Genomic DNA, 23,902 nt, shown 5'->3' on the forward strand with positions numbered 1-23,902 from the left:
CTGTCTTTTGTGGTTTTAAGTTGCATTTCCATGATGAGTTTGATTAATTTTTCAAAAAAATTTAGTGATGTAAATAGCCCTTTTCATGAAGCATCTGTCCGAGTGTTTTATCCATTCTTTGGTTGGGTAGTTTGCCTTTTTGTTCTTGATTTATAGTTCTTTATGTATCCTCGATATGTCAACTTCTGGGTTTATGTAGTATGAAGATCTCCCACTCTGTGGCTTGCCTTTCTTATTAGTGTCAAATTATGGAGCAGAAGGTCTTAATTTTAATGGGTCTGTATTATCAGTCTTTTATTTTGTGATTCCTTTATGGTGTCTTGTTTAAAACATCCTTGCCTACACCAAAATGTAGAAGTTGGTTTTTTTCCTCTTTTCTTCTTGGACCTTATTGTTTTAGCATTTACATTTACAATACCATATTCTGGAATTAATTTTTGTGTATGGTGAGAGCTATGGATTAACTTTTTTCTGTGCATATAGTTAATTGACCCACTGCCCTTTATTTATTATTATCTTTTCCCTCTGTACTATAATGTCACCTTTGTTTTTGGTTAAGTGATTGATTATATATACATGTGTTTCTAGACCCTCTATTTGGCATAGAATTAAGCTAATTCTGCTCTGTCTGGATTCCTGTAGTTTTGTAAATCTTTATATTCAGTAGTGTAAGTGCTTCAGCTTTTTACTTCTGAAAGATTGTTTGCCTATTCGTGGCCTTTCGCATTTTATGTAAATTTTCAAATCACTGTGCAGTTTCCCCAAGCGCTTTTTGTTTTGAATTGGGATTGCATTTAATCCATAGTTCAAATTAGGCAAAATTGTTTTATAACACTGAATCTTCCAACCCATCAAAATGATATACTATGGTAATCTTTACTTAAGTAGTTTAATGAGTTAGTCTTTATTTTCTCTCAGTAGTGTTTGATAATTTCAACCAGAAAGATTTTGTTCATCTTCTCTTAGATTTATTTATGTGTATCTGATATTTTTATGTCATTTGTAAATGGAATCTCTAAAAAATATTTGTTTGTATACAAATAAATCACATACTGATTTTTATACCTCTTTGTAGATTCATTTGGATTTTCTAAGTGCACATTCTGTCATCTGCAAATGACTGTTTATTTTCTCCTTCCCAATCGTTATGCTTCCGTTTCTTCTTTGTCGTAGAGAAGGGTTTCGATATTTCGCTTTTAATTATAATATTTGCAGAAAGACTTTTACTGATACCCTGTGTCAGATTAAGGAAGTCCTTTCAATTTCTGGCTTGCTAAGGGTTTTTTTTTTTTTAATCATGAATGGATTTTGAATTATATCAAATGCATTTTCTACATCTCTTGAGATGATATGATTTTCCCCATATTATTGTTAAAAATATAAGCTTTAGTGGCATATAATTCACATACCATAATATTCACTCTTTTTAAAATATATAGTTAATTGGTTTTTGTATACTTATAGAGTTGTGTAACCATCTCAGCCATCTAATTCCAAAACATTTTTGTCACCCTAAAAAGAAACTCCATACCCATTAGCAGTAATGACATTTTCTCCTCCCCCAGCCGCTGGAAATCACTAATCTACATTCAGAGTCCATGGATGTGCTTATTTTGGACATTTCAGATAAATGGAATCATAAAATGGGAATTTTTGTGATTTGCTTCCTTCATTTAGCTTCATGTTTTCAAGATTTATTCATGTTGTAGTATGAATCAGTACTTCATACATTTTTATTGCCAATTATTATTCCTTTGTATGAATATCCTTTTTTAAAAAATCCATACATTAGCTGAGGAACATTTGGGTGTTTCTACTTTTTTGTTTATTATCAGTGATGCCACAATTAATATTCATGTGAAGATTTTATGTGAACTTGGTTTCGCATATACCAATTCCCTGGGGTATATACCTTGGAGTAGAATTGTGACCAGTAATAACTCTGTTTAACATTTGAGGGAATTCCACTGTCACCATCAATGTGGAAAAGCATTCCAGTTTTTCCACATCCTCACCAACACTTGTTATCCTTTTTGATTTTAACCATCCTAGTGGGTATGAAGTAGTATCTCATTGTGGTTTTGTTTTGCAATTTAATAATGACTAAGTATATAGATAATTCAACATTTCATGAGCTCGTTAGTCATTTTTATATCTTTTTTAGAAGGAACTATTTAAATATTTAGATTGTATTAAAATTAGGTGATTTGTTTTTTAATTGCTGAATTGTAAGTGTTCTTCATCTATGCTGGATACAAGTCCATTATCAGATATATTATTTGCAAATATTTTCTTATGTTCTGTGGGTATCTTTTCAAGTGATTTTCAAATGACTTTTCTTGATTTTGTCCTTTGAAGCACAGAAGTTTTTTTTAACTTTGAGAAAGTTCAGTTTATCTATCTTTTCTTTTGTCACTTTTGCTTTTAGTATCATATCTAAAAAAATCATATTCTAATCCAAGGTCACTAATATTTGCTCCTGTTTTTGTCTAAGAGTTTTAAGATTTTAGCTCTCATATGTAGGTCATCAATTATTTTGAATTACTTTTCTTATATGGTATGAGGTAGGGGTCCAACCTCATCCAGTTATCTGAACACCAACTATGGAAGAGACTATTCTTTCCCTGTTGAATAGACTAAGTACCTTGTCAAAAATCGATTGGTCATAGATATATGAGTTTACGTCTGAACTCTCAATTGTCTTCCATTGATTTATATGGCGATTTTTATGTGAGTACCTGGTGTATTGGTTATTACAGCTTTGCAGTAAGATGATTACTAGAAGCAAAGAAGGACATTTTAAAATGATTATAAAGTCAATCCGTCAAGAATCTCATAACCTAACATCAGAGCCCAGAAATATATTAAGCAAAAACGATAGAATTAAGGGAAAAATTGGGGATGGAACAATTACGTAGATCATCTATAAGGAGGAAGAATTGAAAAACAATATAAACTGACTTGATTTAGACAGCTATTAGAATACTCTACCCAACAATAGCAGAATGTATGTAAACATATACACATCTCAAATTTTCAATTTTTAAACTTTAGACCTATTTGTATCTCTATGAGTTGAACATATAGTTGAATAGCATTTTTTTTCTGCACTAGACAAATCCTTGTCTTTTGATTGTACTGTTTAATTCATTTACAGTTAATGTAATTACTGATAAGAGAGAACCTACATCTTTTATTTTGCTATTCATTTTCTCTATGTCTTTTAAAAAATTCCTCTATCCTCCATTACCTCCTTTTCTATTATATTTTAAAAAACATATCACTTTAATTTCTGGTTGCTCCTTTAAAATTTTTTTAAATTAATTTATTTATTATTCTTATTGCTTCTTTTTTTTTTTTAGTTTTTATTAGTTGCTCTGGGACTTACAGTTGGCATCAAGTTATAACAATCTAGTTCAGATTAATACCAACTTAATTTCAATTGTTTACAAAGTTTGCTTCTGTATAGCTTTGTTCCTTAGCTCCTTCTTTGTGCCATTATTGTCATACAAATTATATCTTTATATATTATAAACCCATAAACATAGTTTTAAAATTACTGGTTTATGAAGTTGTCTATTAAATATGATAGAATAAGAGGATTAACAAACAGAAGTATATTCACGGTGTCTTATATTTACATAAGAATTACCTCTACTTGTAATATTTATTTCTTCATGTGGATTTAAGTTACTGTCTCTTGTCTTTTCATTTCATTCTGAAAGACTTCTTTTAGTATTTCTCATGGGGAAGTTCTGATAGTGGCAAATTCTTTGAACTTTTTTTTTTAATTTAGAAAAGTCCTATTATAGTCTTCATTTTGGAAGGATTGTTTTGCTGCATATAGAATTCTTGGTTGACAGTCCTTTATTTTCAGCATTCTAAATATGTAATCTCACTTTCTTTGGACACATGCTTTCTAATGAAAAATCAGCTGTTAATCTTCTAGAGAATCTGTTTTGCCTGATGAGTGGTGTTCTTGGTGTTCTCAAGATTCTTTCTAGCTTGAGTTTTTGATAGTTTGATTATGACATATCTATGTATATATGTTATGTATGTATGTATGGGTCCTTTTGAGTTTATTCAACTTGAGTTTATTTTTCTTCTTAGATGTGTGAATCAACATTATTCATTGAATTTGAGATTTCTCAGGTATTATATATTCAAGTACCCTTTCTGCCCCATTCTCTCTCCTCTCTCTCTTTTTTTGATGAACTCTATAATATTTCTTTTTTAATTGTTATATCTTATTTTATTTAAGATCAATTAGTTAACATACAGTGTATTATTAGTTTCAGAGGTAGAGTTTAGTGATTCATTAATTGCACATAACACCCTGTGCTCTTTGCATCAAGTGCCCTCCTTAATGTCCATCACCCAGTTACCCCATCCTCCCACCCAACTCCCCTCCAGCAACACTCAGATAGTTAAGAGTCTCTTATGGTTTTTCTCCCTCTCTGATTTCATCTTATTTTCTCTCTCTCTCTCCTCTCTTTGTGGAACTCCCGCAGTGTATATATTAGTACACCTGATGTTTCTTCTAAATCTTTAAAAATCTGTTACTTTGGGGGGCATCTGGGTGGGTCAGTTTGTTGAGGGTCTGACTCTTGATTTTGGCTCAGGTCATGATCGCACTTAGGGTTGTGGAATCGAGCTTCGTGCCAGACTCTGTGCTTAGCAAGGAGTCTGTTTGTCCCTCTCCCTTTTCTCCTCCCTCAAATAAATAAATAAACAAAATCTCTAAAAATATATATTTTTTAAAGGAACTGTTATTTTTCTTGATTTTTTTCTTTGTGTTCCTTAGACTGGAAAGATAGAATAATATCAATTTATTTATCTTCAAGTTTGCTGATTCTTTATTCTACTTGCTTAAATATGCTGTTAAGCATCCCTGGTGAAGTTTTCATTTCATTTGTTCTACTTTTCAACTGCTGAATTTCTATTTGTTTCTTTTTTTTTTTTTTTTAAGAAAAAACTAATTTGTATCTCTTTATTGATATTCTCTATTCATTGGCACATTGTTACTATACTTTAGTTCTTTCAAAAAGGATTTTTAAAAATTCTTTGAATGTATTTAAAATAGTTGATGTAAATTCTTTGTCTAGTAAGTCCAGTGTCTGAGTGTCATCAGGGACAGTGTCCATTGACTCTTTTTTCCCTTATATATAGGTTATACTTTCCTGTCTCTTTGTTTGTCATATTTTTGTTGTTGTTGTTCTTATTGTTGAAAATTGGATATTTTAAATAATACAATGTACAACTCTGCAAATCTAATATTCCCTCTTCTCAGGATTTGTTGTTATTACTATTTTGTGTTGCATTTATGGCCACTATTTGTTTTGTGATTTCCCTGAACAAAGTCTATATTGTAAAATTTCTGTTGTCATGTCTGACCACTGAAAGTTTTGCTCAGATAGCAGCTCCATGGCCAGTTAGTGACTGAATGGATATCTCTTTAAATGCCTTGAACCAATATGTCTCCCACCCTTTTCAATGGGTTCAGTGCCTTTGTTTCAACGGGTAGGACTAAAACACTCTGGCAGTTTGCAGCTCTGCCTTAGCCTTCAATTTCTGGTGATGTAAAACCTCAATGTCAGCTAGAGGTGAGAGATTCTGAGGGGTATTTCCAGATGTCTTTATTCTAAGTGTCAGCGTTCTTTTTCTTTCTCTCTCTCTCTCTCTTTCTTCCTCCCTTTTCTCCCTTCCTCCCTTTTTCACTTTCCCTTTCTTTCCATCCTTCCTTCCCTCCCCCTAACTAAGACTTTCCATTGGCATAAAAAACCTGCTTAGATTAGCTGTTTATCCTTCAGTAGAGTTTGAGGATTCTGGCTGTTAATTCTTGAGCCTGGTCCTCAGTTTCCTAGACTTTCCTGCTACACTATATAAGAGCCTCTTTCTGAGATACCAGAGAGGCTTTTTGGCCTTCATGCACAAGTTACAATTACCTGTAGCTTTGAGTTACTGTTTTCTAGATCATCACTAATGCCTAGTAGTAAGGCATCCAATCCATTGTCCTGAGAGTTTCTTCTTTTCTTCTTCTTCTCCTCCTCCTCATCCTTCTCCTCCCTCTTCTCATGATTCCTATTATTTGCACTTCTCAAACCCCATTTGGTGCATTTCTTCCCATCAGTACATTATCATACAGTATACAATATTGTACCTAACAATTTGACGGCTCCATTTTGTCAGGGCATGTCTGCTGTAATTTCCATGAATGATGGCACTTTCACAGCAGGTAATAATCCAGATTAACCGCTCAATCTTACAATATGCTCTCTTGGTGATCACTTCTGGAATATCACAAATTGGGTTTTTCAGAAGTAGTCATTGAGATGGAGTTTACTGTACAGGGTGTTAATTAGGCATCAGACTTGTGTAAAGAATAGAGAGAAAACAGGATTGAGCAGACCGAGAAATTAAAATTTGCTCTAGGTCCATTTAAGTCCCTTCTAAATCCATGCAGCTCTCTGGAGTATTTTGTCTGGGAAAGGTATTCCACATTGGGCCAAAATAGCTGGTTCTTTACATCCCCATCTCAATTACTCTCTGGTGTGGTCCTTCCTGGAAATGATGTGCTTTTAGATGAGACAGCCCTTTGCAGTTGGAGCAAAAGCTGAAGGAGCTAAAGGTTGTTGGCTGACATTTGGGGCACCAAAGCCTTTCTTGAGGAATAGACACATAGTCGGAACAGATCACCTTGATCCAACAGAGACTGAGCTGATTTTATTGTTTTGTTAAGGCCTTGTCTATCTCTGGTTTATCAGGGGTTCTGAGGGTGCACTTCTAAAGTGGTCCCAAATGAGAAACTGAGGTGTTTGTTGCATTCTCTTCCTCCTTGGGCAGTCCCAAATTCTATTTTTTTTTCTTTTCAGAATAATACAATTGTTGGAATTTCCATTTTATTTTGCAGAGGTGTTTTGCATAACTCTTTAATCTCTTGCTCTTTGTGGAAAATGCCTCAAGAGAGGATCCTTCCAAGTGATAGGCCTACTTGTCTGTGTCTCCTTTCTGACAACATACTTGGCTCCTTAAAACCCAACTCCTTTGGCAGCACCCAAACTCTAACTTTTGTCTCACTATGCCTGTGGGATTGCCAAAAGTTCTGCTGATTTCTCTGCCTCTTTGCAGTGGCCCCATGTCCAGATTCCTTGTTTTTAGCACCATGCCAAGAACTGGCAAGTTCCACAAGGGAAAAAGCATCCACAGAATATATACTCTCTGTTCTACAGTTATCTTCTCTCCAGGATCTTGGCCATTCACATCCTAATTGTCTTGAGAACTCAGATGCCTTTATACAGATGTTTCTTCTGTTTTATCTGGCTTTTCTAGTTTTACTTGATGAGGGCATCAATCTGCTGCAAGTTATTACATTTAAGCCAGGAATGGAAGTTTGTTTTATTTTTCTTTTTAACACAGTGTTTAGTATAGGTCTGCTGCTAAATCAGGATTCCATCTGAAAGACAGTATACAGCAATAAATCATTAGAAGGATGCGTGAGAGTATCTGAAAGAGAAGTTCCTGACATCTTTTCTTTTTCAGATAACTTTGCCCCTGTTGTGATAAGAACACTTTATTTGTTGTCTTTATTAGAGGTCATTTGGAAAATGTAGCCTTTTGGTATAGGATTTAAGAATCCATAGAGAAAATTTAAAAATCAGAATATCATCAGTGTTCTTTAACACTGATGACCAAAAAGTTTCAGTTCTTAAAAATCAAAATAAGATTATCAGTATTATTTAATGGCTCAAACTGAAATGCCACTTAATATAGGTTCTCCAAATATCGGACAATGTTACAAATTTTCTGATCTTGAAAAACACCTTGGAAGTTTGATGAAATATTTGTATCTAAAAACATGTTTAAAGAGACAGAAATTTCCTAAGAGGATCTGAGATCTTTTATTTGTCATAGTGTTCTTAAAACTTTTCGTTGTAATATTTTCTCAATGTATAATTAATTCTCTGAAAATAACTCTGATAAAAAGCGTTCAATGCAATATTTTCCTAGAATTGAAACAAATTGTTTTGTCTCACACTTGATGGATAAGCAAGATGCTAACAATCATATATACGTTCATAGTTCGTGTGCTAGGGAAAGAGTTACTGCCAAATCTGATCTTTGTGTAAGCATAAGAATATCATTTCTAGCATACACACACAGTTACTAAGAATATGTATACCAACTAGAGAAATATTTATTATATAATATAGTCTTAATCATGTAAGGATTTATCCTATAAGACCACTTATAAATATACCTGATGAAGTCCTTTTCTCATTTTTTTCATTTATTTGGTACATATCAATTGAGTACTTACTCTGTTCTGAGCATTATCCCAGATAATCTGAGAAAATAAAAGTAATCATGATAATCACAATATTAATTTATACTCATGTAGTGCAGTAGTTCTTAACCAGGAGTCATTTTGTGGCCCCTACCAGGGATCATTTGGGAATTTCTGTAGACATTTTGGTTGTTAATCTCTACCCACAGAAGGATTTAATAGATGCTAATCTAGTGGGTAGAGACCAGATATGCTGCGTAACATCCTACAATGCACAGAAAAACTCTTCACAACAAAGAGCTATGTGTCTCAAAATACCAATAGTGATGCTTTTGGAAAACCCTAGTCTAAGCCTTTATGTTTTGCAAAGTATTTTATAACAGAAATATTAATAATAATTGCCATGTTTCAAACATTTAAGGAATGTTAAACCTCACCTGGTCCACCCTTATGTGAGAACAAATGTGAAAAGAATATTAGTGACTACATTTAAACATGCTTTCCCACAGAAACTACAAAGGAATCCAGGCTAAATGTCAATGGAGTAAAGTGGAGTCAACCACGTAAAGGAATTCTGAATTTTGGAAAAAGGGAAGGGTCCGACCTGGCAAAGAGAGATGGTGTTCTGTAGGCATTCAGCACTGTGAACTTGTGTTGGGCATCAGCTCCTATTTAGTCCATGAAATGAACTGTCATTAAAAGTTGACTCCCATTTTAGGCTTTTTCTTCCCACTCATGAATCATTTGTCCCAAGAAAATAGTAATTTCCCTCTTTACGTTATGGAACCCATTCTCCTTCCCAAAGTGCTTTCACAGCTGTTAGCTCACTTGCTTCCAGAGTAAATCTCTGAGGTATTATCATCTTCATTTAATTAATTAGGAAACTAAGGGTCAGGGAGATAGTTTCAGGATTATTTTAAATCTGTCCCCCAAGGCCCTATCATCTACCCAACAGTCCACCATTGTGGGACCATCCTGGTATTCAATTATTAAGCTTGAGCATTACCTTTTCTTACAGCTCCCTATTCACAAAAACTTTTGAAATGCCTTTTCAGACTGAATGGAACCAAAGCCCATGACTTGTAACAGCTGCTTTCCCCAACGCACAGCTCTGTGAATTTCATTCTTTGGTTAGCCTTCTTCGGATCAGTCAAAACTCTGAAGAGATTTTGTTGTCGTATACAAAGATGCACAGTTCTCTTATCCTTTCTCTTATATTGATCCTACATCCGGTAAAGTAAATAATGTGCCAAAGTGATGACACTGTGGGAACTGTTCTTCAGAAGTTTTAAAATAAACATTTGTGTGTGTTTCCATAGTTGAGTTGTGAGAACTCAGGAGCAAAAGGTCAGGGCCCATCAATCATTCTGAGCTTTCTCATAATCCTTTACTTCACCTTCTCTGTGATCATATATGAAAAGTCATTTTTAAGTGGTATTTTGTAGGTCTAAAGAGAACTCCCCTGCCATGAAAGACCTTCAGCTATTTATTTTTCCCTCGTTCTTTCATTTTCCTAGTATTTTATTTGCCTTTCCACTGGTTGCTGAGAGCAACCATTGCAGCACAGTAGCAGCAAAATGGTAGTTTGGGGATCTCGGTAAAACACGTACTCTGAATTTCTGCTCTTGCGTTTTGGATTCATTTGGGAGAAATAATGTAGTACTGTTTCTTTGAGGTACTGAATGTTTTGCCACAGAAAGATGATTATAGATAGCATCATGACATTACTAAAAGCTAGCCATGCACTTTTCATTACAATGAATAGTCAAGTAAAATGGGGTTTTCTTAGAACTTCAAATTTTACTACATTTATAATTTTAAATTATTTAAAAATTGAAACCATGGAATCATTTTCTTTTTTCCATGTGTGCATGCTTCTTTTAAGGGCACCAAACTTAGATCTAAAGACTTGTTTTCAAGCCCTGACCATTCTACTTCCTAATTGCATGGCCTTGAGCAAGTTTCTTAAACCCTTTTAGTCCCTCTTTCCTCATGTTTTTAATAGGAATAATAATATGTGGGTGGTAGAACTGTTTTATGGGCTAAATGAGATAATGTATTTGAAAATATTTTTGGAAACCATAACAAGCTATATAAATGGGAATGCTTCAATTCAACAGACATTTCAAAGCATATTCTATGTACCAGGAAGTTTACCAGGAACTGAAAAGGAAAGATGGCAAATGTACTTTTAAAGGGCTCCTAAGCTAGTGGAAGGATGGACATCTAAGCACAGAGGCAGAGCCTGAGACAAGGGTTTGGTCACAAATGGTATATTTGGAAGAGGCATGGGACAGTGGGGAAGGGGGAAGGGTGATGCAGGGAAGGAAAGATGGCCAACAGAGGTGCATTATTAAACCAGCTACCATAGTGGGCAACTGGAACTTCATCTTTAGGGAAAAATCTGGAATTGGTGGATAATGTATGGTTCAGAATTAACCCACTGGAGGGGTGAGGTAGCTAGGGTATGCACTTACTTCCTTTAGCCTTTGAAACTGATAGTATCTACTATAATCCATAAGTACTATGTCCTCTGAGAGTAGAGACATGGTAGAGTGGAGGAGGAAGTACAAAACTTGTTTGTGCCTTGCAACAGAAGGTTTTGTCCCTGTTGACTTCTTCATCTGTAGCACTCTCTTTGCCTTTGATTTCTAGAACACTGCTCTGTTTGGTCTGCTTCCCACCACATCTGCCAGTCTCTTTCCTTTTCCTCTATGGGCCCTAAGATCCTAGACTCAGCCCTCTTTCCTCAACATTCTGTACATTTCCCCTAGGAAATCTCTTACCTGTGGCTGTGTAAGTACTGATGACTCTTAAATCTATATTTTACATCAAATTGTATTCTACTTTCCCATACTTTAGCTCATATCCCAGTGTTCTCGCTTCCACCTCTCAAGCAAAGCTACTTTTTTCCAGGTCTCCAGGGACTTCAATCCAGGTTGCTAAATCCCATGGGAAGTTCTCATTTTCCCCCTCTGACTTGACTTCCTGCAGCATTTGCCACCATTAATTATTCCCTCCTCCCTGGTAAGCGCTCCTCCTTTGGCTTGCAGGAAGAAGCCACTTATTTTCAACTGCCTTTGGTGTTTTCTTCTCATTTCTCTCACTTCTAAACACTGGAGTGCCTCAGGGCTTAGTCTTCGGATCTTGCTTGTTTCAGTGATCTGATTCTGGCTATTCAGGCTTGTGGCTTTAAATACTTCCACGCACTGACAACTACCAATGTGGGTCTTGAGCTTGACCTCAAGCTTGACTCTTCTCTGGACTCTGAAACTGAATGCATATTTGTTTCTCTCTCTCTCTCTCTCTCTCTCTCACACACACACACACACACACTTACACACACTCACACACACACCCACACACTTACACACACTGCCTTCTATTTACTTCCACTTGAGTGTCTGAAAGGCATGTCAAACATAACACGTACTAAACTGATCAGGTATTACCCCCACATTGCTCCTCTCCCAGCTTTCCCTCTCTTAGTAAATAACAACTTCATTAACTTCATTCTTACCATTGTTCCAGCCAAAAATTTTAGGTCATCCTTGACTCTTCTCTTTCTCTCCCTATGCCATATCTGATCTGTCAGCAAATTCCATTAGCTCTGTTGTCAAAATCTATGCATAATCCAATCAGGGCTCCCCCCTCCATAACCACCTCAACTCATTCCTGGATTATCCTCCAGCTTCTTACTTGCTTCTTTGCTGCCTTCTTATGCACCTGTATGCTGTTTTCCACACAGAAGCAAAATGTTCTTTTTTGCTACTCAAATCCTGTTGGTTCTTTAAATGTTCACATGTCTATGCTCCACATTTTCTTTTTAAAGGTTTCCCGTCTCAGTCAATATAAGAGCCAGCATTTTTACAACCTTCAGGACCATTCATCAGTACTGTTGCAGTGCACAACTCCCGGGGAGCACCAATCACACAGAATTCAATGTACCTAAGGGCTTCTTGGAGTTGTGCAACATAGACATCTGGTCCTACGTTATCTGGCTCTCTTAAGCCTCTCACTTCTCTCTTAGTACTTTCCTTTTGGCTTTCTAGGTTCCAGCTATTCTGTTCCCTCTGCTGCCATGCTCTTCTCTCGCATATCCCCTCTTGGTTCTCTTAAGCACCTGTCTGTTGGGCTGTAACATAGGGCATGTGAGGGAGAGTGGCCAAAGACAAAGTAAGGAAGAAAAGCTCTACCAGTAACAGCTATCATTATCCATGTTATTGGGGGTAGTGAGAAAGCTGAGGATATGGAAAATTTCTTTTTCTCTTTTTTAGATTTTTTAAAAATTTATTTATTTGACAGAGAGAGATCATAAATAGGCATAAAGGCAGGCAGAGAGGGGGAAGCAGGCTCTCCACTGAGCAGGGAGCCCAATGTGGGGCTCGATCCCAGGATCCTGAGATCATGACCTGAGCCAAAGGCAGAGGTTTAACCCCCTGAGCCACCCAGGTGCCCCAGGACATGGAAAAATTCTTAATAAATTTCATGATCAGGGGTTCTTGGGTGGCTCACATCAATTAAGCACCTGACTCCTGATTTCTAGCTTGGGTCATGATCTCAGGGTCATGAGATCATGCCCTTTGTTGGGCTCTGTCTAGGCATGGAGGCTGCTTGAGATTCTCTCCCTCTCCCTCTCTCTCTCTCAAAGATAATAAAAATAATAATCATAGATTAAATTAAATAAATTTAAAGAATCTTCATAATCAACTTTACTGATACTTGAATTAGATTGCTAAAAATTAAAACTTGACATTTTTTTAAAAACATCATTTAAAATCCGTAACACTTCTTTCCATCCATCCATGAACCGTAAGAAATGCTCATCTTGTGATTTCTTCTGTTTTTCTGTAAGAACCACAGTCCTGTTTGGATTTCACTGTGCCACATACCCAGCAAAAAGAAGCAGTGCCAAACAAAATAGATTTCTTCTTGAGCCTAAATACAACCTGTTCTCTTTGGGCCCGGTAATTTTTGTTTTTAGATCATTTGAGATTAGGTTTCTATTCTCTGCCAAATATTGCTTTGCTTGAGGTGGCACAGTGGTCCCCCAAACAGAAATAAGAAGGCTCCTTTCCTCACCTGCAGTCAGTCTTCTCACTCTCTTTACAAGTTAGTTACATAACTTAGAGCCTGATAACTGAGAACCCAAGAGCTTACATTGGTCCCTGAATTTCTTGCAGAAAAAAAAAAAAAAAAAAAAAAAAAAATATATATATATATATATATATATATATATATGATATGATATAATTTTTTTTGTTTTTTGGTTCGGGGGCTGGAGATCAAGGACATCTACATTTTGTTCAATAATGTGCCTCACAACCAGAAATCCACATGTGTGGCCTTACAGATTATGAATAAATACAGCAATTTTTAGCTACAAAATAAAAGTCTGTTTTTTTTTCAGACTTTTCATACCACTATCCCTTTTTTAGTCGATAATCAGTTTGATCACTGCAGCAGGAATGCTGATCAGTCACACCTGAACAGTTCAAAACATCATTTATTTTAATTCTAAATGCAGCTTTATACCCCCTGATTTAATCATAACAGATTCATCTATACAGAACCAGATAGTTGAAAGAAATTGCTGAGTTTTTTTTTCCTTTACATAATTGAAATATTAGCTTAGTTCTAAGTTTTGTATTTGTCGCCAAAAATTCCCAAAAAGGGATACTATTTATGGGTTTTTTTTTTCTTTTTTTTTTTTTTTTTTTTTTTTTTTGGTGGATGCAGTTTAAGAGCTCAATCCATTCTCCTTGAAATTGAACTAGAATGATGTAGTAATTGCCTAGTAATTCAGGCATCCGAGTGTCTGAACTCCAAGCTCTAGGCCGCCCTCTGAAACTAATGTGTGATTCAGGATCATTACATCAAAATCTGTGAACTCTTTTGAAGTTACAAGATCAGTAGGCCAAATAGAACTTCGATCTTCATAACTTCAATTCCATTGAGCTCAGCAATTGGGAAGTAATCGTCTTCTGTATTTTCATCTGTTCAGTCCATATGTTTATTTTGTGTCCAAAGCCCTGTACCCATTTAAACAAAATGAGCTGGATTGTTATCAGGGAGACAGTGTAACAGCTTTTTAGAGCTGAAATCTTCTAAATATTTTGGCCTGTGTAACTCTAAAAGGATTTTGAAAAAAGATACACCGCTTGCAGACTTTTAAGTTAATATCTGAAAATTTTAGATTGTGAATGTAATTGGCAAAGAGTTTAATTTGAAGGATGTTATAATTGGTATTTTTAAATGAAACTATTATGTTACTTTTTAAAATGTGTCCAAAGGAATTTAAATACCATAGTGAGTTGACTTTCACCCACCATTCAAAAATTACAAGCTCTTCTCTTTTTTTTCTTTCTTCTTTTTCTTTTTTTTTCTTTTCTTTCTTTTCCTTCCTTCCTTCCTCCTTTTCTTTTCCTTTCTTCTTTCTTTCTTTCTTTCTTTCTTTCTTTCTCTTTTTTTTTTCCTTCCTTCCTTTTTCCCTTTCTTGATTTTATTCCTTTATTTGAGAGAGAGAAAGGTAAAGAGAACATGAGCAGGAGGAGGGCAGAAGCAGAGGGAGAAGCAGGCTCCTCACCTAGCAGGGAGCACCACACCCCCAGGATGATGACCTGAGCCAAAGGCAGACACTGAACCAACTTAGCCACCCAGGCACCCCTTTAAAAAAAAAAACTATTTTAAGAGAGAGGAAGAAGGTGCCTCGTTAGCGCAGTAGGTAGCGCGTCAGTCTCATAAGAGAGAGGAAGAGAAGGAGTTAGCCATAGGATGGGGGGCAGAGCAGAGAGAGAGGGAAACAAGCAAACTCCCCAGAGCCCAACTCAGGGTTTGATCCCAGGACCCTGAGGTCATGACTTGAGCCCATTATCAAGAGTCCTCCCTTAACCAACTGAGCCACCCAAGTGCATCTAAAAGCCCTTCTTCTTCTTCTAAAGTTTTTTTTTTTTTTTAATTTATTTGACAGAGAGAGACAGTAAGAGAGGGAACACAAGCAGCAGAGTGGGAGAGGGAGAAGCAGTCTTCCTGCCTGAACAGGGAGCCTGATGCAGGGCTCCATCCTAGGACCCTGGGACCATGACCTGAGCCAAAGGCATAATAACTGAGTCACCCAGCCGCCCCTACAAGCTCTTCTTTTAACAGTCAGCAGATATTACATTGTGTTTTTTTTTTCTCCCTGAACTCTCATTTCCATTCCCTTTTCTCCCAATGAATTTCATTCTGGTATAATCTCTTTTGGTGCTGAGAATTATTTGTATTGCCCTACCACACATCTCTAGAACCAAAGAATGTGAAGTGTGTAAACCTGGTGATTCACAGACCTGTACCCCTGGGGATAAAAATATATGTTTATAAAAAAAAAAAAAAAAAAATGGACAATATTACTTGGAAACATTTTCCCTCAGTCATGAGACTCTGAATGTCAACAATTTCTTTTTTGATTAATTTCCCATAAAAATTATGATTTAAATCTATTAAAGTTTTTATAATTACTAAACTTAAATGTGACATTTGCTAGAGATTTAGCTCTTGATGTGTTAGAGGGATGGTTGGTTATCTTTTAAAAGTGGTTTGTGTACAACATAACAGTGTTTGCAGTCAATTCTATTCCTGTATTTTTTTCTTCTAGGTGGTTGTGCTTTGAAAGTTACTCACATAATTAAGTACAGTGGTTTTATTATAATAATGGCATTCAGTTAAACTTCCTAGTTAATGTCAAAATTCACATTATAATAACCTTTCATTAAAAAGTATTTCTAATGATTGGATGACAACTTGATAAGATTCTCCTTCCATTTTTGAAAACACAGAGGTGGGAAGCACTGTACTTCCATACCAATTTGCCATTCAGTTATTAGAGTCATCATGGTCTTAATTTCTTGGATGTTTGCCAGGATTTATTAAATTCTGTGTATAATTTTTTTCACTTAGAAGTACTCTATTTAATCTTATATATTTAGAGAGAATTTGGAAAACAAATGTTGTTAATTTCAATTAATTTTTGCTAACACAATATTTTTGATAAAAGCCTTATCATTATTGCATGCTTTTAATATATATACCAAAACTTTGGTGCTTATTAATTTATTGCTTCAACTTTTAGAGAACTTATCTAATTGGTAAAGCCACTTTTCAATGTTAAACTAATTGGCCGAATTAGAATTACTTTCTTACAGAAAGAGGCTGACTTTATTTTTTATTTTTCAGTTTATATTAGTGTGTTAATATGTGTTTCCATGCTAAGAATCTTACCGTTATTTGTTTTTTAGTTGCTAGGTTATATAATAAAATTCACTTTTTTCCCCTTGTGTATAGTTCTGTGAGTTTTAGCACATGCATAGATGTGTGTAACCACAAACACAATCAGGATAAAATAGTCAATCACCCCAAATATGTCCTCATTTTGTCCTTTGTAGTCAAACCTACATTCCAACCCCAAACCTCTAGAAACCACTCTTCTGCTCTCCAAACCTACTGTCATGCTTTCCCCACCATATCACATGAAATAGAATCCTATGGTTTATTATCTTTTAAGACTTACTTCTTTCACTTAGCCTAATACTTTTAAGATTCCACGTGTTGTTACATATATCAATGTTTTTTTCTTTTTACTTTTTAATAGTATTCCATTGTGTGGAGGTTCCCTAATGTTATTTATTGGTTGAAGGTCATTTTTTATTTCTAGTTTTGGGTAGTTATGAAAATTATTGCTAAACACCTGATTACACCTGATTACAGTTTTTGTAAGCAAATTTCTCTAGGATAAATACCTAAATGGGTAAATGTGTGTGTTATTTTATCAGAAACTGCCAAACTGTCTTCCAGAAAGACTATGTTATTTTGCCTTCCCTTCAACAATACATACGAATGTCAGTTGCTTCACAAGCTCGTCACTACTTGGTATTGTCAAGTTGAATGTTCTCGTTTTTTGCAAAAGTTAGGCATTCCAACAGGTGTGTAGAGGTATCTCATAGTGGTTTTAATTTGCATTTCCCCAATGACTAATGATGAGTGTCTTTTAACATGCTTGCCTTCAATATATCTACTTTGGTGAAATGTCTATTCATACCTTTTGCTCATTTTTTCCCCTTAGGTTGTATGATTTCTTAATGTTGAGTTTTGCGATTCCTTTAGGTATTTTGCGTATAAGTTCTTTGTGAAATATGTGATTTGGAAATATTTTCTCCCAGTTTGTACCTTATCTTATTATTTTCCTCACACTGTCTCTCACAGAGCAAGTGCTTTTAATTTTGATGAAGTACAATTTATTAATTTTATATTATATGGAACACGTTTTTTTTGTCCTATAAGAATTCTTTGCCTCATTCACATGCACACAGTTTTTCTCCTGTAATGTCTCTCAAGACTTTCATAGTTTTCACCGTACTATGATCTGTAGTGAGTTAATTTTTATATAATGTGTGAAATATAGGTCAAGTAGTACTTTTTTCTTTTTGCACATGAATGTCCAATTTTCCTAGGACAATTCATTGAAAAGATTAGATTGCTTTTGCAACTTTGTTAAAAATTAATTGACCAGGGCGCCTGGGTGGCTCAGTGGGTTAAGCCACTGCCTTCGGCTCAGGTCATGATCTCAGGGTCCTGGGATCGAGTCTCACATCGGGCTCTCTGCTCAGCAGGGAGCCTGCTTCCTCCTCTCTCTCTGCCTACCGCTCTGCCTACTTGTGTTCTCTGTCAAATAAATAAATAAAATCTTTAAAAAAAAAAAATTAATTGACCATATTTCTGTGGGTCTACTTCTGGACTCTTTATTCTGTTCCAATTGGTCTTTTATCTATCCCTGAACCAAAATCACTCTGTCTTGGTTATTATAGCTTTATATTAAGTTTTAATATCTGGTAGTATGAGTTTTTCAACTGTGTTCTTGCTCAAAATTTATTTTTCCATTTCCATTTCCATTTTAGTGCTTTGCCTTTCTATATAAATTTTAGAATCAGCTTGTCAAAAAATCCTTCAAAGATTTCAGTTGGAATTGTGTTAAAGCTCTAGATAAATTTAGAGAGAAAATAATTTGATATCTTCAAACATAATGAATCTTTTAAGCCATGAACTCAATTTATCTCTCCATTTGTTAGGTCTGACATGGTTCTCTTATCAGTATTTTATAATTTTCATTATTGGTGTTACACATATTTTGTTAGATATTTTTAGAGCTATCATAAAAGTTACTTCTTTTAGAACAGTCATTTCATATTGTTCATTGCTTATTACAGTAAACAGAGTTCTGAGATGGTCCCTAAGATTCCAGTCTTCTGGTGTATAATCTCCCTATTTTTGAATGTGGGTGTGAAAGTAGTATGATGAGTCGGTCAATCCTGTGGTTAGTTATGTTATATGCCACAGCTGATCTTAAGAAAAGTAGAGTATCTTTGGCAAGACTGGCCTAATTGGGTGACTCCTTAAACTAAATCTGTCTTCCTGGTTCTCGACGGTTTCTGTCGTGGAAGATGTTCAGTTCTACAAAAAACTTCTCCACATCTGCTGGCATGATTGCGTGGTTAATTCTTTAGCTTATTATTGTACAGATTACATTTATCACTTTTTAAAAAGATTTATTTGTTTATTTGAGAGAGAGTACACACACAAGCACAAGGGGCAGAGGGAGAGAGAATCGCAAGCAGACTTCACACTGTGTAGAACGTGATGCAGGGCTTGATCTCAAAACACTGAGGTCACAACCTGAGACAAAAGCAACAATCGGCAGCTTCACTGACTACGCCACCCAGGTGTCCTCATTTATTACTTTTGGAATGTCGAACTACCCTTGTATTCCCAAAGTAAACTTATTTATTTGAATATTGTATGTGTGTGTGTGTGTGTGTGTGTACAATTTTCTTTCAGTTATTCCTGTTTGGGTTTGGCTGAACTCGTCTAAATTTATAGCTTTCATTAGATTTCAAGAGTTTCAGGCATTAATTTTTCAGCAATTTTTTTGTACAGGTCTCATTCTTCTTTCTTTCTTGGACTTAAATGACATCTTTCTTGGACATTGAATGACATTTTTAGTATCTGACAGGTCCCTGAAGTTATGTTCTTTTTTTTTTTTTTTTCAATCTTTTTTCTCTCCATTATTCAAGTTGGGTGATTTCTATTAATCTACACTCAAGCTCATTGATTCTTTCCATTGTCATCATTTTGCTTTAAAAAAAATCATATTTTTCAATTCTAAAATCTCCATTTGATTTTTTTCTTATAGCTGCTATTTCTCCACTGGCACTCATTTCAAATCTGCTGACCCTCACCTCAAGAAGCATAGGTATAAGGGCTGCTATAAAGACTTTGTCAAATAATTCCAGTATCTAGGTCTTTTCAAGAATGGTGTCTATTGATTATCTTTTCACTTGGAGACTGCTGCAAGTGTCCTTTTTTGTACATCAACTAATTTTGGATTACATCATGGGTGTTTTTATTATATTATAAGATTCTGGGTCCTGTTAAAAATCTCCAGAAAATGTTGATCTTTGTGTGTTTGTCTCTTTTCATAGTCAGCTGACCCAGTTAGGTTCAGGTCACAGGTCTCATGGTACATTCTCTGGGCTTTAGGGTCAATGTCAGTATACTTATCAAAGACTATTTGGCATTATTTGGATCATCCACACATAAGTGCTTCCCAGGGACCAGTCTGGTATTTGGGCCATGGACTGCATTGTAGTTCAGTTCTCAAAGCCTTTGGTGTTCTAGTTCAAGTCATTGCCATGCGTGCATCTCTGGGGGATAAGCTCAGGACTTCATACACAGTTCTATAGGATCTTCTTCTTAAGCTCTCTTCTTTCTGTGATCTCCCCAAAACTCTCTGACTCCAAGGGACTCTTCCTCCTGGTCCTTTGTCCAAAATGCTGTCATTTCAGCCTGGGGCCACTTCTATTCCCATTGTGGTGTGAGTGCCGGTTTAGGACTGGGACTCTCCTCTGGAGGAGGCTCAGGAAAACAATTGGGAGGGGAATTTCCTCTACTCCTTTGTTTTGCAGAATCCCTTCCTCCCATTCCTCTGAACAGAGAGAGAGCTTCTGTTGACCATGTCTGCTGCTGTCCGCTGCACAGTTCCGTAATTTCTCTGCCCAGACTCTATGTTGGAAAATATGGGTGGCAAAAGAAAAACACCAGAAAACTAACTTTTTAAGTAGCCCTTTTTAAAAAATGAGATATAAGTGATATATAACATTATATTAGTTTCAGGTGCACAATATAATGATTTGGTGTTTGTATTACTGTCTCTTAAGTCTTGATTTCTCTTCCTCAGCTACTTGCTGTTCTTTACTTTTCAGATACCAGAGATGGTGGCTTTGTATGTTTCACCTGTGATTTTTGGTTATTCTCAAAGGGGGAGATAAGGTGGAAGAATCTTCTGGCATCTTAACTGGAGCCAGTAGCTTAGAATCTCACTCTTTTCTTCTAATTTTAGCCTCTATGTTTAGGAAGACAAAACCCAATGCCTGGACGCAGTTTTTTTGCTGGAATGAAATAGTACCCTCTCCTTCCATATTTCTTACCTGTGCTCTTTTGACTTTGCCGTACAAGGGATTTCTCTTAGGAAGAAAATGGTCTCTGACATTTGGGGAGTGGGGATGCAAGATGGCTAAACTGAAGGTATTTTGCAATGTCTCCATGTTTGGAAACTCAGATGTTTTGCACCCCAAGAGTATACACTAGAGCAGGTTTGGAATGGACCAGAGGCATGTCTTTCTTTCACCCATAAAGAAAGGGACCTCATGAAACAGGGGGTGAGGAAGGGAAAACTGATGACTTCACCCTTGGACACATCCTTAAGTAGGGTAATTATGGAAAAGAGGGAATTTAAGGATGAGGACATTGATTCCTTTAAAACTATCTCTGCCTGTGTGTACGTCGCTGTTGTATAGGTAGCACACAGATACTCAAAGGAGAAAAGATGATTTCTGTGTACATTTAACTTAATAACATTCAAAATTAGCTCAAAATGGTGATTTCTATATGCAAAGACAGCTTATTAAAAAGCATTCATTGGAAGAGATGAAAAATCATTAGTTAAAAATCATTAAAATGATTTAAAAAGCATTAATTAGAAGAGATTAAAGATTAGACCTATGACGCTAGATGCACAAAAGAAGGGAGGAGCTTATTCCACACAAAAGGTGCATGTTGCATAAGGACAATTCCACATATATGTATACATATAGCACATGATTAAAATATATATAAAGCAAATACTGCTCATTAACCTTATAATCTGTGATTAGATAAGCAGTGGTTACCTGTACACACCCTGCTTGGCTTCTGTCTCTTTTCTTCTTCATAAGAAGGTTCTTATTTTTCTTTTCATGGTTGGGAGTTCAAATAAATCTTAACACAGGACGAAAAAAAAGTGGCTATTTGGTTCAGAACCGTTGGTATTGACCGGGTAAGAAATTTGGAGTTTTACTTTCAATCTCCTCGAACAAGATGTCAGTAAAATATGGCTTAATTTAGGCTAAGGCTTTCCACTGAAAATAAGTCTGCCTGCTGGCAGTCTTCTAATTGAAGAAAACATTGTAATGTTCAGATCTGCCTGATATAGAACAGTACTGATAAAAATAAAAGCCTTGAAATATTTTTATTTCATGAAGTTTCTTATTTTGCAAGTCAAATACAGATGCAGACACAAATGTATTGACCTTTTATTTATTTATGTTATTGGTAGCACATTTTTGCTATTTTTATGACGCAAGCAATGCAAATTCAGAGAGATGTGATAGAAAGTAAAATGCAAGGCCACATTCTTTGAGCAATAAAACAGCATCTATCCTTTGGAAACTTGTCCTACTAAAAATCAATTCAAATGGACATGGCAGATGTTTTTAACAACATATGAAAAAGATCTTCACTCAAAAATCTTGGGGGAACATTTGACAAGTTACTTCTGTCCCCTAAGTGGCGTATAGAGGGTCTGAAAGAGTTAATGTTTTCTCGAATTGACGATACATAAAGCTAGTGGCCCCACAGGATCTGGGTTTTTACTCTATAGGATTTTATGAAATATTATTCTTTTGGGTTCTTAAGCTGTTTCCAATTTTCTCAGTTTGGATTTCAGAAGACTCCCTGCTAAGCATAACTTTTGAATAGAGGATTTTTACACATTTTTATAGGATAAAATCTGAAGACTAGAAAACTTCTTGGTTATCTGGGAAACACAACAGGCAGAGGATTAACAGTTGAACATGATAACAAAACAAGTAGTATCTTGTTCTGTGGGAAGTCAAAACTGTTGGTATGATTTAATAGCCTTCTTTAAAGGAACAAATTACTAGAGATATATTTAAGTAAAAGAGGATTATTTTTATATTCTTGTTTTTTGAAGACCCGGCTTCACCCCATTTATTCAGCTGATATGGGAAAGCAAGTAAGCACCATTCATGCATGTGGAAGGCCTGCTCGGGGCTGGGACGGTTACAGGCATTGGCGTTTCAGGGCCAAAGAAAGCCAAGTCCTTGTTCTAAAGGACTCACACACTGGAGAATTGGGGGTTCATTGGGAAGAGGAAAAGATAGATGTCTGGTTGGGAATCTCCTAGAGGGTGGTGGTTGTACCACTTGCCAAAGGAGAAACCACAGGGGAGAAGAGTAGTTTGGGAGGAAGGACAGTTGGGCTTGTGAATTTCCCGATTATATCAGTTGGCTGCCTGAAACTCAGGAGACAGGTTTGAGCTGGGGCAGCAGGAGCTTGGGAATTATTTGTGTAGACCCTAGGCTGAAAAGAAAGTGGATGAGCTCACGGAGGGTGAATGGGAAGCAGGAAGGAGACACGGAGGAAAGAGGACAAAGCTTCAGGACATTGAAAAGGTAGCTTGCAAAAGCAGTTTTGGTATCTGTCCTCTTCTGAGACCCACCGGAGTTGTGGGAAATGGCTCAGTGACTCATCTTTGAACTATTATGCAGACTAAGGAACACAAAGTCTTCTCCTTCATTACTTCCTTTCTCGTGTGTTTTCCCCAGCTGATTATGAAACAGGCTGGTGCCCTGCTGGACTCAGGAGGGTTGGGATGGAGGCACTGGGACTCAGGAAAATTGTTGGAAAAAAATATGATTCATAGTGCTCTATGGGAAGAACAAAAACACATAAATAAACATTATTTGGTTTAAAAGTGAGTTCTTGTCAGTTTTTAGCTCAAGTTGTATAGGGGACGGTGACAAATGTCATCTGCTAAAGACAAGTCCTCCGAGTAATAACAATGACAGCCACGACAGCAATAATAATAATACCTTTTATTGCGCGCATGCTGGTGTTGTGTGAAGTGCTCTATACATTCTGTTTCATTTAATTGTTTCTTCAGTGTAATGGGTTTACACTAGTGTCCTTATTTTATAGTTAAGAAAACAGAAGCTCATCATGCTAGGGTATCTCTTGACAGAATAACCTTGGTGCTCAGTATCCTTTTGACTGAGAGAATGAATGAAGGTGCTTTCAGCAATGGAGAAAGTAATATTAGTTTGAGGGGCACTACATTAATCCAACTGTTTGCTTTTCAGCTAGGGAGTCTCATGAGGATGAGTATTATGAGGAAAAAAATAAGCCAGCTAATAGCCATGTTTATCGCAGAGAAGGGAATGGGCTTGCAGAAACTAAGTCTAATGAGATAGT

The 23,902-nt window shown here is 36.0% G+C and overlaps 1 protein-coding gene across 4 annotated transcripts in view; it reads left to right on the forward strand.

Annotated features, from left to right (window-relative positions):
* CORIN (corin, serine peptidase) overlaps nucleotides 1–23,902 on the forward strand; it is a 246,408-nt gene that overhangs the window by 101,983 nt on the left and 120,523 nt on the right. The gene's annotated exons all lie outside the window — the stretch shown is intronic.

This window comes from Mustela nivalis, assembly GCF_964662115.1.
Source record: "Mustela nivalis genome assembly, chromosome: 4".
NCBI lineage: Eukaryota > Metazoa > Chordata > Mammalia > Carnivora > Mustelidae > Mustela > Mustela nivalis.